The following is an 18,016-nucleotide window of genomic DNA, read 5'->3' on the forward strand; positions in this document are numbered from 1 at the left end:
ATGCCTTTTGCACACATTGTATATAGACTGCCCATTTTTTTTCTACTGTGTTATTGACTTGCTAATTGTTTACTCCATGTGTAACTCTGTGTTGTCTGTTCACACTGCTATGCTTTATCTTGGCCAGGTCGCAGTTGCAAATGAGAACTTGTTCTCAACTAGCCTACCTGGTTAAATAAAGGTGAAATAAAAAAATAAAAAATGTTGTATCTGTGAATATCTTCAATCCAGTCTGGTGTTGTCCAGACATTGTGGATGTTGTATCTGTGACTGTCTTCAATCCAGTCTGGTGTTGGCCAGACATTGTGGATGTTGTATCTGTGACTGTCTTCAATCCAGTCTGGTGTTGGCCAGACATTGTGGATGTTGTATCTGTGACTGTCTTCAATCCAGTCTGGTGTTGGCCAAACATTGTGGATGTTGTATCTGTGACTGTCTTCAATCCAGTCTGGTGTTGGCCAAACATTGTGGATGTCGTATCTGTGGCTGAAGGCAAAGACAATATCTGGGAAAAGGAGAGAAAAGAAAGAAATACAGAGATTAACCAATATGTGATTACAGTTTATTCAAAACATTTCAACATCAATTTGGTGATATTGCTTCAACTCCCCTCTCTCAACATGTTACTGATGTGTTACAGAAAATGTACCTGAGTTATTTGTGATTGTTATATTATTTCAAGTATTCGTGCGATCAATTAATTCAATGAATTCTTTTTTTTGTTTCTTGAACCTCTGTGAATGATAATTGTATCTGTAACCCAAATTAATAATAACAAACATCGCTTGTGTGATTATCTTTATCTTACATTCTGCTCTTTGTGGTGAATGTGTGTTTAGATGGATCTCCAGAGTGACTGTGTGTTTAGATGGATCTCCAGAGTGACTGTGTGTTTAGATGGATCTCCAGAGTGACTGTGTGTTTAGATGAATCTCCAGAGTGACTGTGTGTTTAGATGGATCTCCTGAGTGACTGTGTGTTTAGATGGATCTCCAGAGTGACTGTGTGTTTAGATTGATCTCCAGAGTCTCAGTGACTGTGTGTTTTGATGAATCTCCAGAGTGACTGTGTGTTTAGATGGATCTCCAGAGTGACTGTGTGTTTAGATGGATCTCCTGAGTGACTGTGTGTTTATATGGATATCCTGAGTGACTGTGTGTTTAGATGGATCTCCTGAGTGACTGTGTGTTTATATGGATATCCTGAGTGACTGTGTGTTTTGATGGCTCTCCAGAGTGACTGTGTGTTTAGATGGATCTCCAGAGTGACTGTGTGTTTAGATGAATCTCCAGAGTGACTGTGTGTTTAGATGAATCTCCAGAGTGACTGTGGGTTTAGATGAATCTCCAGAGCGACTGTGTGTTTAGATGGATCTCCAGAGTGACTGTGTGTTTATATGAATCTCCAGAGTGACTGTGTGTTTAGATGAATCTCCAGAGTGACTGTGTGTTTAGATGGATCTCCAGAGTGACTGTGTGTTTAGATGGATCTCCAGAGTGACTGTGTGTTTAGATGAATCTCCAGAGTGACTGTGTGTTTAGATGAATCTCCAGAGTGACTGTGTGTTTAGATGAATCTCCAGAGTGACTGTGTGTTTAGATGGATCTCCAGAGTGACTGTGTGTTTAGATGAATCTCCTGAGTGACTGTGTGTTTATATGAATCTCCAGAGTGACTGTGTGTTTAGATGAATCTCCAGAGTGACTGTGTGTTTAGATGGATCTCCAGAGTGACTGTGTGTTTAGATGAATCTCCTGAGTGACTGTGTGTTTATATGAATCTCCAGAGTGACTGTGTGTTTAGATGAATCTCCTGAGTGACTGTGTGTTTATATGAATCTCCAGAGTGACTGTGTGTTTAGATGAATCTCCAGAGTGACTGTGTGTTTAGATGAATCTCCAGAGTGACTGTGTGTTTAGATGGATCTCCAGAGTGACTGTGTGTTTAGATGAATCTCCAGAGTGACTGTGTGTTTAGATGAATCTCCAGAGTGACTGTGTGTTTAGATGAATCTCCAGAGTGACTGTGTGTTTAGATGGATCTCCAGAGTGACTGTGTGTTTAGATGAATCTCCTGAGTGACTGTGTGTTTATATGAATCTCCAGAGTGACTGTGTGTTTAGATGAATCTCCAGAGTGACTGTGTGTTTAGATGGATCTCCAGAGTGACTGTGTGTTTAGATGGATCTCCAGAGTGACTGTGTGTTTATATGAATCTCCAGAGTGACTGTGTGTTTAGATGGATCTCCAGAGTGACTGTGTGTTTAGATGGATCTCCAGAGTGACTGTGTGTTTTATATGAATCTCCAGAGTGACTGTGTGTTTAGATGGATCTCCAGAGTGACTGTGTGTTTAGATGAATCTCCAGAGTGACTGTGTGTTTAGATGAATCTCCAGAGTGACTGTGTGTTTAGATGAATCTCCAGAGTGACTGTGTGTTTAGATGGATCTCCAGAGTGACTGTGTGTTTAGATGAATCTCCAGAGTGACTGTGTGTTTAGATGGATCTCCAGAGTGACTGTGTGTTTAGATGAATCTCCAGAGTGACTGTGTGTTTAGATGGATCTCCAGAGTGACTGTGTGTTTAGATGGATCTCCAGAGTGACTGTGTGTTTATATGAATCTCCAGAGTGACTGTGTGTTTAGATGGATCTCCAGAGTGACTGTGTGTTTAGATGGATCTCCAGAGTGACTGTGTGTTTATATGAATCTCCAGAGTGACTGTGTGTTTAGATGGATCTCCAGAGTGACTGTGTGTTTAGATGAATCTCCAGAGTGACTGTGTGTTTAGATGAATCTCCAGAGTGACTGTGTGTTTAGATGAATCTCCAGAGTGACTGTGTGTTTAGATGAATCTCCAGAGTGACTGTGTGTTTAGATGGATCTCCAGAGTGACTGTGTGTTTAGATGGATCTCCTGAGTGACTGTGTGTTTAGATGGATCTCCTGAGTGACTGTGTGTTTAGATGGATCTCCAGAGTGACTGTGTGTTTAGATGGATCTCCTGAGTGACTGTGTGTTTAGATGGATCTCCAGAGTGACTGTGTGTTTAGATTGATCTCCAGAGTGACTGTGTGTTTTGATGAATCTCCAGAGTGACTGTGTGTTTAGATGGATCTCCAGAGTGACTGTGTGTTTAGATGGATCTCCTGAGTGACTGTGTGTTTATATGGATATCCTGAGTGACTGTGTGTTTAGATGGATCTCCTGAGTGACTGTGTGTTTATATGGATATCCTGAGTGACTGTGTGTTTTGATGGCTCTCCAGAGTGACTGTGTGTTTAGATGGATCTCCAGAGTGACTGTGTGTTTAGATGAATCTCCAGAGTGACTGTGTGTTTAGATGAATCTCCAGAGTGACTGTGTGTTTAGATGAATCTCCAGAGCGACTGTGTGTTTAGATGGATCTCCAGAGTGACTGTGTGTTTATATGAATCTCCAGAGTGACTGTGTGTTTAGATGAATCTCCAGAGTGACTGTGTGTTTAGATGGATCTCCAGAGTGACTGTGTGTTTAGATGAATCTCCTGAGTGACTGTGTGTTTATATGAATCTCCAGAGTGACTGTGTGTTTAGATGAATCTCCTGAGTGACTGTGTGTTTATATGAATCTCCAGAGTGACTGTGTGTTTAGATGAATCTCCAGAGTGACTGTGTGTTTAGATGAATCTCCAGAGTGACTGTGTGTTTAGATGGATCTCCAGAGTGACTGTGTGTTTAGATGAATCTCCAGAGTGACTGTGTGTTTAGATGAATCTCCAGAGTGACTGTGTGTTTAGATGAATCTCCAGAGTGACTGTGTGTTTAGATGGATCTCCAGAGTGACTGTGTGTTTAGATGAATCTCCTGAGTGACTGTGTGTTTATATGAATCTCCAGAGTGACTGTGTGTTTAGATGGATCTCCAGAGTGACTGTGTGTTTAGATGGATCTCCAGAGTGACTGTGTGTTTAGATGGATCTCCAGAGTGACTGTGTGTTTATATGAATCTCCAGAGTGACTGTGTGTTTAGATGGATCTCCAGAGTGACTGTGTGTTTAGATGGATCTCCAGAGTGACTGTGTGTTTATATGAATCTCCAGAGTGACTGTGTGTTTAGATGGATCTCCAGAGTGACTGTGTGTTTAGATGAATCTCCAGAGTGACTGTGTGTTTAGATGAATCTCCAGAGTGACTGTGTGTTTAGATGAATCTCCAGAGTGACTGTGTGTTTAGATGAATCTCCAGAGTGACTGTGTGTTTAGATGAATCTCCAGAGTGACTGTGTGTTTAGATGGATCTCCAGAGTGACTGTGTGTTTAGATGAATCTCCTGAGTGACTGTGTGTTTAGATGAATCTCCAGAGTGACTGTGTGTTTAGATGAATCTCCTGAGTGACTGTGTGTTTAGATGGATCTCCAGAGTGACTGTGTGTTTAGATGAATCTCCAGAGTGACTGTGTGTTTAGATGAATCTCCAGAGTGACTGTGTGTTTAGATGGATCTCCAGAGTGACTGTGTGTTTAGATGGATCTCCAGAGTGACTGTGTGTTTAGATGATGAGTGACTGTGTGTTTAGATGAATCTCCAGAGTGACTGTGTGTTTAGATGAATCTCTCAGAGTGACTGTGTGTTTAGATGGATCTCCAGAGTGACTGTGTGTTTAGATGAATCTCCTGAGTGACTGTGTGTTTAGATGAATCTCCAGAGTGACTGTGTGTTTAGATGAATCTCCAGAGTGACTGTGTGTTTAGATGAATCTCCAGAGTGACTGTGTGTTTAGATGGATCTCCAGAGTGACTGTGTGTTTAGATGAATCTCCAGAGTGACTGTGTGTTTAGATGGATCTCCAGAGTGACTGTGTGTTTAGATGGATCTCCAGAGTGACTGTGTGTTTAGATGAATCTCCAGAGCGTCTGTGTGTTTAGATGAATCTCCAGAGTGACTGTGTGTTTAGATGAATCTCCAGAGTGACTGTGTGTTTAGATGAATCTCCAGAGTGACTGTGTGTTTAGATGAATCTCCAGAGTGACTGTGTGTTTAGATGAATCTCCAGAGTGACTGTGTGTTTAGATTTAGTGACTGTGTGTTTAGATGGATCTCCAGAGTGACTGTGTGTTTAGATGGATCTCTGAGTGACTGTGTGTTTAGATGGATCTCCTGAGTGACTGTGTGTTTAGATGGATCTCCAGAGTGACTGTGTGTTTAGATGAATCTCCAGAGTGACTGTGTGTTTAGATGGATCTCCAGAGTGACTGTGTGTTTAGATTGATGACTGTGTGTTTAGATGAATCAGAGTGACTGTGTGTTTTGATGAATCTCCAGAGTGACTGTGTGTTTAGATGGATCTCCAGAGTGACTGTGTGTTTAGATGGATCTCCAGAGTGACTGTGTGTTTATATGGATATCCAGAGTGACTGTGTGTTTAGATGGATCTCCTGAGTGACTGTGTGTTTATATGGATATCCTGAGTGACTGTGTGTTTAGATGATCTCCAGAGCTGTGTGTTTAGATGGATCTCCAGAGTGACTGTGTGTTTAGATGGATCTCCAGAGTGACTGTGTGTTTAGATGAATCTCCAGAGTGACTGTGTGTTTAGATGAATCTCCAGAGTGACTGTGTGTTTAGATGAATCTCCAGAGTGACTGTGTGTTTAGATGGATCTCCAGAGTGACTGTGTGTTTATATGAATCTCCAGAGTGACTGTGTGTTTAGATGAATCTCCAGAGTGACTGTGTGTTTAGATGGATCTCCAGAGTGACTGTGTGTTTAGATGAATCTCCTGAGTGACTGTGTGTTTAGATGAATCTCCAGAGTGACTGTGTGTTTAGATGAATCTCCTGAGTGACTGTGTGTTTAGATGAATCTCCAGAGTGACTGTGTGTTTAGATGAATCTCCAGAGTGACTGTGTGTTTAGATGAATCTCCAGAGTGACTGTGTGTTTAGATGGATCTCCAGAGTGACTGTGTGTTTAGATGAATCTCCAGAGTGACTGTGTGTTTAGATGAATCTCCAGAGTGACTGTGTGTTTAGATGAATCTCCAGAGTGACTGTGTGTTTAGATGGATCTCCAGAGTGACTGTGTGTTTAGATGAATCTCCTGAGTGACTGTGTGTTTATATGAATCTCTGTGTGTTTAGATGGATCTCCAGAGTGACTGTGTGTTTAGATGGATCTCCTGAGTGACTGTGTGTTTTTAGATGGATCTCCAGAGTGACTGTGTGTTTAGATGGATCTCCAGAGTGACTGTGTGTTTAGATGGATCTCCAGAGTGACTGTGTGTTTATATGAATGAATCTCCAGAGTGACTGTGTGTTTAGATGGATCTCCAGAGTGACTGTGTGTTTAGATGGATCTCCAGAGTGACTGTGTGTTTATATGAATCTCCAGAGTGACTGTGTGTTTAGATGGATCTCCAGAGTGACTGTGTGTTTAGATGAATCTCCAGAGTGACTGTGTGTTTAGATGAATCTCCAGAGTGACTGTGTGTTTAGATGAATCTCCAGAGTGACTGTGTGTTTAGATGAATCTCCAGAGTGACTGTGTGTTTAGATGAATCTCCAGAGTGACTGTGTGTTTAGATGGATCTCCAGAGTGACTGTGTGTTTAGATGGATCTCCTGAGTGACTGTGTGTTTAGATGGATCTCCAGAGTGACTGTGTGTTTAGATGGATCTCCTGAGTGACTGTGTGTTTAGATGGATCTCCAGAGTGACTGTGTGTTTAGATGGATCTCCAGAGTGACTGTGTGTTTAGATTGATCTCCAGAGTGACTGTGTGTTTTGATGAATCTCCAGAGTGACTGTGTGTTTAGATGGATCTCCAGAGTGACTGTGTGTTTAGATGGATCTCCTGAGTGACTGTGTGTTTATATGGATATCCTGAGTGACTGTGTGTTTAGATGGATCTCCTGAGTGACTGTGTGTTTATATGGATATCCTGAGTGACTGTGTGTTTTGATGGCTCTCCAGAGTGACTGTGTGTTTAGATGGATCTCCAGAGTGACTGTGTGTTTAGATGAATCTCCAGAGTGACTGTGTGTTTAGATGAATCTCCAGAGTGACTGTGGGTTTAGATGAATCTCCAGAGCGACTGTGTGTTTAGATGGATCTCCAGAGTGACTGTGTGTTTATATGAATCTCCAGAGTGACTGTGTGTTTAGATGAATCTCCAGAGTGACTGTGTGTTTAGATGGATCTCCAGAGTGACTGTGTGTTTAGATGGATCTCCAGAGTGACTGTGTGTTTAGATGAATCTCCAGAGTGACTGTGTGTTTAGATGAATCTCCAGAGTGACTGTGTGTTTAGATGAATCTCCAGAGTGACTGTGTGTTTAGATGGATCTCCAGAGTGACTGTGTGTTTAGATGAATCTCCTGAGTGACTGTGTGTTTATATGAATCTCCAGAGTGACTGTGTGTTTAGATGAATCTCCAGAGTGACTGTGTGTTTAGATGGATCTCCAGAGTGACTGTGTGTTTATATGAATCTCCTGAGTGACTGTGTGTTTATATGAATCTCCAGAGTGACTGTGTGTTTAGATGAATCTCCTGAGTGACTGTGTGTTTATATGAATCTCCAGAGTGACTGTGTGTTTAGATGAATCTCCAGAGTGACTGTGTGTTTATATGAATCTCCAGAGTGACTGTGTGTTTAGATGGATCTCCAGAGTGACTGTGTGTTTAGATGAATCTCCAGAGTGACTGTGTGTTTAGATGAATCTCCAGAGTGACTGTGTGTTTAGATGAATCTCCAGAGTGACTGTGTGTTTAGATGGATCTCCAGAGTGACTGTGTGTTTAGATGAATCTCCTGAGTGACTGTGTGTTTATATGAATCTCCAGAGTGACTGTGTGTTTAGATGAATCTCCAGAGTGACTGTGTGTTTAGATGGATCTCCAGAGTGACTGTGTGTTTAGATGGATCTCCAGAGTGACTGTGTGTTTATATGAATCTCCAGAGTGACTGTGTGTTTAGATGAATCTCCAGAGTGACTGTGTGTTTAGATGGATCTCCAGAGTGACTGTGTGTTTATATGAATCTCCAGAGTGACTGTGTGTTTAGATGGATCTCCAGAGTGACTGTGTGTTTAGATGAATCTCCAGAGTGACTGTGTGTTTAGATGAATCTCCAGAGTGACTGTGTGTTTAGATGAATCTCCAGAGTGACTGTGTGTTTAGATGAATCTCCAGAGTGACTGTGTGTTTAGATGAATCTCCAGAGTGACTGTGTGTTTAGATGGATCTCCTGAGTGACTGTGTGTTTAGATGGATCTCCTGAGTGACTGTGTGTTTAGATGGATCTCCAGAGTGACTGTGTGTTTAGATGGATCTCCTGAGTGACTGTGTGTTTAGATGGATCTCCAGAGTGACTGTGTGTTTAGATTGATCTCCAGAGTGACTGTGTGTTTTGATGAATCTCCAGAGTGACTGTGTGTTTAGATGGATCTCCAGAGTGACTGTGTGTTTAGATGGATCTCCTGAGTGACTGTGTGTTTATATGGATATCCTGAGTGACTGTGTGTTTAGATGGATCTCCTGAGTGACTGTGTGTTTATATGGATATCCTGAGTGACTGTGTGTTTTGATGGCTCTCCAGAGTGACTGTGTGTTTAGATGGATCTCCAGAGTGACTGTGTGTTTAGATGAATCTCCAGAGTGACTGTGTGTTTAGATGAATCTCCAGAGTGACTGTGTGTTTAGATGAATCTCCAGAGCGACTGTGTGTTTAGATGGATCTCCAGAGTGACTGTGTGTTTATATGAATCTCCAGAGTGACTGTGTGTTTAGATGAATCTCCAGAGTGACTGTGTGTTTAGATGGATCTCCAGAGTGACTGTGTGTTTAGATGGATCTCCAGAGTGACTGTGTGTTTAGATGAATCTCCAGAGTGACTGTGTGTTTAGATGAATCTCCAGAGTGACTGTGTGTTTAGATGAATCTCCAGAGTGACTGTGTGTTTAGATGGATCTCCAGAGTGACTGTGTGTTTAGATGAATCTCCTGAGTGACTGTGTGTTTATATGAATCTCCAGAGTGACTGTGTGTTTAGATGAATCTCCAGAGTGACTGTGTGTTTAGATGGATCTCCAGAGTGACTGTGTGTTTAGATGAATCTCCTGAGTGACTGTGTGTTTATATGAATCTCCAGAGTGACTGTGTGTTTAGATGAATCTCCTGAGTGACTGTGTGTTTATATGAATCTCCAGGGTGACTGTGTGTTTAGATGGATCTCCAGAGTGACTGTGTGTTTAGATGGATCTCCAGAGTGACTGTGTGTTTATATGAATCTCCAGAGTGACTGTGTGTTTAGATGAATCTCCAGAGTGACTGTGTGTTTAGATGAATCTCCAGAGTGACTGTGTGTTTAGATGGATCTCCAGAGTGACTGTGTGTTTAGATGAATCTCCAGAGTGACTGTGTGTTTAGATGAATCTCCAGAGTGACTGTGTGTTTAGATGAATCTCCAGAGTGACTGTGTGTTTAGATGGATCTCCAGAGTGACTGTGTGTTTAGATGGATCTCCAGAGTGACTGTGTGTTTATATGAATCTCCAGAGTGACTGTGTGTTTAGATGGATCTCCAGAGTGACTGTGTGTTTAGATGGATCTCCAGAGTGACTGTGTGTTTATATGAATCTCCAGAGTGACTGTGTGTTTAGATGGATCTCCAGAGTGACTGTGTGTTTAGATGAATCTCCAGAGTGACTGTGTGTTTAGATGAATCTCCAGAGTGACTGTGTGTTTAGATGAATCTCCAGAGTGACTGTGTGTTTAGATGAATCTCCAGAGTGACTGTGTGTTTAGATGAATCTCCAGAGTGACTGTGTGTTTAGATGGATCTCCAGAGTGACTGTGTGTTTAGATTAATCTCCAGAGTGACTGTGTGTTTAGATGGATCTCCTGAGTGACTGTGTGTTTAGATGGATCTCCTGAGTGACTGTGTGTTTAGATGAATCTCCAGGGTGACTGTGTGTTTAGATGAATCTCCAGAGTGACTGTGTGTTTAGATGAATCTCCAGAGTGACTGTGTGTTTAGATGGATCTCCAGAGTGACTGTGTGTTTAGATGAATCTCCAGAGTGACTGTGTGTGTATATGAATCTCCAGAGTGACTGTGTGTTTAGATGAATCTCCAGAGTGACTGTGTGTTTAGATGAATCTCCAGAGTGACTGTGTGTTTAGATGGATCTCCAGAGTGACTGTGTGTTTAGATGAATCTCCTGAGTGACTGTGTGTTTATATGAATCTCCAGAGTGACTGTGTGTTTAGATGAATCTCCTGAGTGACTGTGTGTTTAGATGAATCTCCAGAGTGACTGTGTGTTTAGATGAATCTCCAGAGTGACTGTGTGTTTAGATGGATCTCCAGAGTGACTGTGTGTTTAGATGAATCTCCAGAGTGACTGTGTGTTTAGATGAATCTCCAGAGTGACTGTGTGTTTAGATGAATCTCCAGAGTGACTGTGTGTTTAGATGGATCTCCAGAGTGACTGTGTGTTTAGATGAATCTCCTGAGTGACTGTGTGTTTATATGAATCTCCAGAGTGACTGTGTGTTTAGATGAATCTCCAGAGTGACTGTGTGTTTAGATGGATCTCCAGAGTGACTGTGTGTTTAGATGGATCTCCAGAGTGACTGTGTGTTTATATGAATCTCCAGAGTGACTGTGTGTTTATATGGATCTCCTGAGTGACTGTGTGTTTAGATGGATCTCCAGAGTGACTGTGTGTTTAGATGAATCTCCTGAGTGACTGTGTGTTTTGATGGATCTCCAGAGTGACTGTGTGTTTAGATGGATCTCCTGAGTGACTGTGTGTTTTGATGGATCTCCTGAGTGACTGTGTGTTTAGATGAATCTCCTGAGTGACTGTGTGTTTAGATGGATCTCCTGAGTGACTGTGTGTTTATATGAATCTCCAGAGTGACTGTGTGTTTAGATGAATCTCCAGAGTGAATGTGTGTTTAGATGGATCTCCAGAGTGACTGTGTGTTTAGATGAATCTCCAGAGTGACTGTGTGTTTAGATGAATCTCCAGAGTGACTGTGTGTTTAGATGAATCTCCAGAGTGACTGTGTGTTTAGATGGATCTCCAGAGTGACTGTGTGTTTATATGAATCTCCAGAGTGACTGTGTGTTTAGATGAATCTCCAGAGTGACTGTGTGTTTAGATGGATCTCCAGAGTGACTGTGTGTTTAGATGAATCTCCAGAGTGACTGTGTGTTTAGATGAATCTCCAGAGTGACTGTGTGTTTAGATGAATCTCCAGAGTGACTGTGTGTTTAGATGGATCTCCAGAGTGACTGTGTGTTTAGATGAATCTCCTGAGTGACTGTGTGTTTATATGAATCTCCAGAGTGACTGTGTGTTTAGATGAATCTCCAGAGTGACTGTGTGTTTAGATGGATCTCCAGAGTGACTGTGTGTTTAGATGAATCTCCTGAGTGACTGTGTGTTTATATGAATCTCCAGAGTGACTGTGTGTTTAGATGAATCTCCTGAGTGACTGTGTGTTTATATGAATCTCCAGAGTGACTGTGTGTTTAGATGAATCTCCAGAGTGACTGTGTGTTTAGATGAATCTCCAGAGTGACTGTGTGTTTAGATGGATCTCCAGAGTGACTGTGTGTTTAGATGAATCTCCAGAGTGACTGTGTGTTTAGATGAATCTCCAGAGTGACTGTGTGTTTAGATGAATCTCCAGAGTGACTGTGTGTTTAGATGAATCTCCAGAGTGACTGTGTGTTTAGATGGATCTCCAGAGTGACTGTGTGTTTAGATGAATCTCCTGAGTGACTGTGTGTTTATATGAATCTCCAGAGTGACTGTGTGTTTATATGAATCTCCAGAGTGACTGTGTGTTTAGATGAATCTCCAGAGTGACTGTGTGTTTAGATGGATCTCCAGAGTGACTGTGTGTTTATATGAATCTCCTGAGTGACTGTGTGTTTATATGAATCTCCAGAGTGACTGTGTGTTTAGATGAATCTCCTGAGTGACTGTGTGTTTATATGAATCTCCAGAGTGACTGTGTGTTTAGATGAATCTCCAGAGTGACTGTGTGTTTAGATGAATCTCCAGAGTGACTGTGTGTTTAGATGGATCTCCAGAGTGACTGTGTGTTTAGATGAATCTCCAGAGTGACTGTGTGTTTAGATGAATCTCCAGAGTGACTGTGTGTTTAGATGAATCTCCAGAGTGACTGTGTGTTTAGATGGATCTCCAGAGTGACTGTGTGTTTAGATGAATCTCCTGAGTGACTGTGTGTTTATATGAATCTCCAGAGTGACTGTGTGTTTAGATGAATCTCCAGAGTGACTGTGTGTTTAGATGGATCTCCAGAGTGACTGTGTGTTTAGATGGATCTCCAGAGTGACTGTGTGTTTATATGAATCTCCAGAGTGACTGTGTGTTTAGATGGATCTCCTGAGTGACTGTGTGTTTAGATGGATCTCCAGAGTGACTGTGTGTTTAGATGAATCTCCTGAGTGACTGTGTGTTTTGATGGATCTCCAGAGTGACTGTGTGTTTAGATGGATCTCCTGAGTGACTGTGTGTTTTGATGGATCTCCTGAGTGACTGTGTGTTTAGATGAATCTCCTGAGTGACTGTGTGTTTAGATGGATCTCCTGAGTGACTGTGTGTTTATATGAATCTCCAGAGTGACTGTGTGTTTAGATGAATCTCCAGAGTGAATGTGTGTTTAGATGGATCTCCAGAGTGACTGTGTGTTTAGATGAATCTCCAGAGTGACTGTGTGTTTAGATGAATCTCCAGAGTGACTGTGTGTTTAGATGAATCTCCAGAGTGACTGTGTGTTTAGATGGATCTCCAGAGTGACTGTGTGTTTATATGAATCTCCAGAGTGACTGTGTGTTTAGATGAATCTCCAGAGTGACTGTGTGTTTAGATGGATCTCCAGAGTGACTGTGTGTTTAGATGAATCTCCAGAGTGACTGTGTGTTTAGATGAATCTCCAGAGTGACTGTGTGTTTAGATGAATCTCCAGAGTGACTGTGTGTTTAGATGGATCTCCAGAGTGACTGTGTGTTTAGATGAATCTCCTGAGTGACTGTGTGTTTATATGAATCTCCAGAGTGACTGTGTGTTTATATGAATCTCCAGAGTGACTGTGTGTTTAGATGGATCTCCAGAGTGACTGTGTGTTTAGATGAATCTCCTGAGTGACTGTGTGTTTATATGAATCTCCAGAGTGACTGTGTGTTTAGATGAATCTCCTGAGTGACTGTGTGTTTATATGAATCTCCAGAGTGACTGTGTGTTTATATGAATCTCCAGAGTGACTGTGTGTTTAGATGAATCTCCAGAGTGACTGTGTGTTTAGATGAATCTCCAGAGTGACTGTGTGTTTAGATGGATCTCCAGAGTGACTGTGTGTTTAGATGAATCTCCAGAGTGACTGTGTGTTTATATGAATCTCCAGAGTGACTGTGTGTTTAGATGAATCTCCAGAGTGACTGTGTGTTTCGATGGATCTCCAGAGTGACTGTGTGTTTAGATGGATCTCCAGAGTGACTGTGTGTTTATATGAATCTCCAGAGTGACTGTGTGTTTAGATGGATCTCCAGAGTGACTGTGTGTTTAGATGGATCTCCAGAGTGACTGTGTGTTTATATGAATCTCCAGAGTGACTGTGTGTTTAGATGGATCTCCTGAGTGACTGTGTGTTTAGATGGATCTCCAGAGTGACTGTGTGTTTAGATGAATCTCCTGAGTGACTGTGTGTTTTGATGGATCTCCAGAGTGACTGTGTGTTTAGATGGATCTCCTGAGTGACTGTGTGTTTTGATGGATCTCCTGAGTGACTGTGTGTTTAGATGAATCTCCTGAGTGACTGTGTGTTTAGATGGATCTCCTGAGTGACTGTGTGTTTTGATGGATCTCCTGAGTGACTGTGTGTTTAGATGAATCTCCTGAGTGACTGTGTGTTTAGATGGATCTCCTGAGTGACTGTGTGTTTATATGAATCTCCAGAGTGACTGTGTGTTTAGATGAATCTCCAGAGTGAATGTGTGTTTAGATGGATCTCCAGAGTGACTGTGTGTTTAGATGAATCTCCAGAGTGACTGTGTGTTTAGATGAATCTCCAGAGTGACTGTGTGTTTAGATGAATCTCCAGAGTGACTGTGTGTTTAGATGGATCTCCAGAGTGACTGTGTGTTTATATGAATCTCCAGAGTGACTGTGTGTTTAGATGAATCTCCAGAGTGACTGTGTGTTTAGATGGATCTCCAGAGTGACTGTGTGTTTAGATGAATCTCCAGAGTGACTGTGTGTTTAGATGAATCTCCAGAGTGACTGTGTGTTTAGATGAATCTCCAGAGTGACTGTGTGTTTAGATGGATCTCCAGAGTGACTGTGTGTTTAGATGAATCTCCTGAGTGACTGTGTGTTTATATGAATCTCCAGAGTGACTGTGTGTTTAGATGAATCTCCAGAGTGACTGTGTGTTTAGATGGATCTCCAGAGTGACTGTGTGTTTAGATGAATCTCCTGAGTGACTGTGTGTTTATATGAATCTCCAGAGTGACTGTGTGTTTAGATGAATCTCCTGAGTGACTGTGTGTTTATATGAATCTCCAGAGTGACTGTGTGTTTAGATGAATCTCCAGAGTGACTGTGTGTTTAGATGAATCTCCAGAGTGACTGTGTGTTTAGATGGATCTCCAGAGTGACTGTGTGTTTAGATGAATCTCCAGAGTGACTGTGTGTTTATATGAATCTCCAGAGTGACTGTGTGTTTAGATGAATCTCCAGAGTGACTGTGTGTTTCGATGGATCTCCAGAGTGACTGTGTGTTTAGATGGATCTCCAGAGTGACTGTGTGTTTATATGAATCTCCAGAGTGACTGTGTGTTTAGATGGATCTCCAGAGTGACTGTGTGTTTAGATGGATCTCCAGAGTGACTGTGTGTTTATATGAATCTCCAGAGTGACTGTGTGTTTAGATGGATCTCCAGAGTGACTGTGTGTTTAGATGAATCTCCAGAGTGACTGTGTGTTTAGATGAATCTCCAGAGTGACTGTGTGTTTAGATGAATCTCCAGAGTGACTGTGTGTTTAGATGAATCTCCAGAGTGACTGTGTGTTTAGATGAATCTCCAGAGTGACTGTGTGTTTAGATGGATCTCCAGAGTGACTGTGTGTTTAGATGAATCTCCAGAGTGACTGTGTGTTTAGATGGATCTCCTGAGTGACTGTGTGTTTAGATGGATCTCCTGAGTGACTGTGTGTTTATATGAATCTCCAGAGTGACTGTGTATTTAGATGAATCTCCAGAGTGACTGTGTGTTTAGATGAATCTCCAGAGTGACTGTGTGTTTAGATGGATCTCCAGAGTGACTGTGTGTTTAGATGAATCTCCAGAGTGACTGTGTGTTTATATGAATCTCCAGAGTGACTGTGTGTTTAGATGAATCTCCAGAGTGACTGTGTGTTTAGATGAATCTCCAGAGCGACTGTGTGTTTAGATGAATCTCCAGAGTGACTGTGTGTTTAGATGGATCTCCAGAGTGACTGTGTGTTTAGATGAATCTCCAGAGTGACTGTGTGTTTAGATGAATCTCCAGAGTGACTGTGTGTTTAGATGGATCTCCAGAGTGACTGTGTGTTTAGATGAATCTCCAGAGTGACTGTGTGTTTAGATGAATCTCCAGAGTGACTGTGTGTTTAGATGAATCTCCAGACTGTGGTGACTGTGTGTTTAGATGAATCTGTGTGTTTAGATGAATCTCCAGAGTGACTGTGTGTTTAGATGAATCTCCAGAGTGACTGTGTGTTTAGATGAATCTCCAGAGTGACTGTGTGTTTAGATGAATCTCCAGAGTGACTGTGTGTTTAGATGGATCTCCAGAGTGACTGTGTGTTTAGATGAATCTCCAGAGTGACTGTGTGTTTAGATGAATCTCCAGAGTGACTGTGTGTTTAGATGGATCTCCAGAGTGACTGTGTGTTTAGATGAATCTCCAGAGTGACTGTGTGTTTAGATGAATCTCCAGAGTGACTGTGTGTTTAGATGAATCTCCAGAGTGACTGTGTGTTTAGATGAATCTCCAGAGTGACTGTGTGTTTAGATGAATCTCCAGAGTGACTGTGTGTTTAGATGAATCTCCAGAGTGACTGTGTGTTTAGATGAATCTCCAGAGTGACTGTGTGTTTAGATGAATCTCCTGTGTGTTTAGAGAATGACTGTGTGTTTAGATGAATCTCCAGAGTGACTGTGTGTTTAGATGAATCTCCAGAGTGACTGTGTGTTTAGATGAATCTCCAGAGTGACTGTGTGTTTAGATGAATCTCCAGAGTGACTGTGTGTTTAGATGGATCTCCAGAGTGACTGTGTGTTTAGATGAATCTCCAGAGTGACTGTGTGTTTAGATGAATCTCCAGAGTGACTGTGTGTTTAGATGGATCTCCAGAGTGACTGACTGTGTGTTTTTAGATGAATCTCCAGAGTGACTGTGTGTTTAGATGATCTCCAGAGTGACTGTGTGTTTAGATGAATCTCCAGAGTGACTGTGTGTTTAGATGGATCTCCAGAGTGACTGTGTGTTTAGATGAATCTCCAGAGTGACTGTGTGTTTAGATGAATCTCCAGAGTGACTGTGTGTTTAGATGAATCTCCAGAGTGACTGTGTGTTTAGATGAATCTCCAGAGTGACTGTGTGTTTAGATGGATCTCCAGAGTGACTGTGTGTTTAGATGAATCTCCAGAGTGACTGTGTGTTTAGATGAATCTCCAGAGTGACTGTGTGTTTAGATGAATCTCCAGAGTGACTGTGTGTTTAGATGAATCTCCAGAGTGACTGTGTGTTTAGATGGATCTCCAGAGTGACTGTGTGTTTAGATGAATCTCCAGAGTGACTGTGTGTTTAGATGAATCTCCAGAGTGACTGTGTGTTTAGATGAATCTCCAGAGTGACTGTGTGTTTAGATGAATCTCCAGAGTGACTGTGTGTTTAGATGGATCTCAGAGTGACTGTGTGTTTAGATGGATCTCCAGAGTGACTGTGTGTTTAGATGAATCTCCAGAGTGACTGTGTGTTTAGATGAATCTCCAGAGTGACTGTGTGTTTAGATGAATCTCCAGAGTGACTGTGTGTTTAGATGAATATCCAGAGTGACTGTTTTTAGATGAATATCCAGAGTGACTGTGTGTTTAGATGAATCTCCAGAGTGACTGTGTGTTTAGATGAATCTCCAGAGTGACTGTGTGTTTAGATGAATCTCCAGAGTGACTGTGTGTTTAGATGAATCTCCAGAGTGACTGTGTGTTTAGATGAATCTCCAGAGTGACTGTGTGTTTAGATGAATCTCCAGAGTGACTGTGTGTTTAGATGAATCTCCAGAGTGACTGTGTGTTTAGATGAATCTCCAGAGTGACTGTGTGTTTAGATGAATCTCCAGAGTGACTGTGTGTTTAGATGAATCTCCAGAGTGACTGTGTGTTTAGATGAATCTCCAGAGTGACTGTGTGTTTAGATGAATCTCCAGAGTGACTGTGTGTTTAGATGAATCTCCAGAGTGACTGTGTGTTTAGATGAATCTCCAGAGTGACTGTGTGTTTAGATGAATCTCCAGAGTGACTGTGTGTTTAGATGAATCTCCAGAGTGACTGTGTGTTTAGATGAATCTCCAGAGTGACTGTGTGTTTAGATGAATCTCCAGAGTGACTGTGTGTTTAGATGAATCTCCAGAGTGACTGTGTGTTTAGATGGATCTCCAGAGTGACTGTTGTTTAGATGAATCTCCAGAGTGACTGTGTGTTTTAGATGAATCTCAGAGTGACTGTGTGTTTAGATGAATCTCCAGAGCGTCTCTGTGTTTAGATGAATCTCCAGAGTGACTGTGTGTTTAGATGAATCTCTGTGTTTAGATGAATCTCCAGAGTGACTGTGTGTTTAGATGAATCTCCAGAGTGACTGTGTGTTTAGATGAATCTCCAGAGTGACTGTGTGTTTAGATGAATCTCCAGAGTGAGATGAATCTGTGTGTTTTTAGATGAATCTCCAGAGTGACTGTGTGTTTAGAT

The sequence above is a fragment of the Oncorhynchus keta genome, chromosome 4, assembly GCF_023373465.1.
Source record: "Oncorhynchus keta strain PuntledgeMale-10-30-2019 chromosome 4, Oket_V2, whole genome shotgun sequence".
Classification (NCBI taxonomy): Eukaryota; Metazoa; Chordata; class Actinopteri; order Salmoniformes; family Salmonidae; genus Oncorhynchus; species Oncorhynchus keta.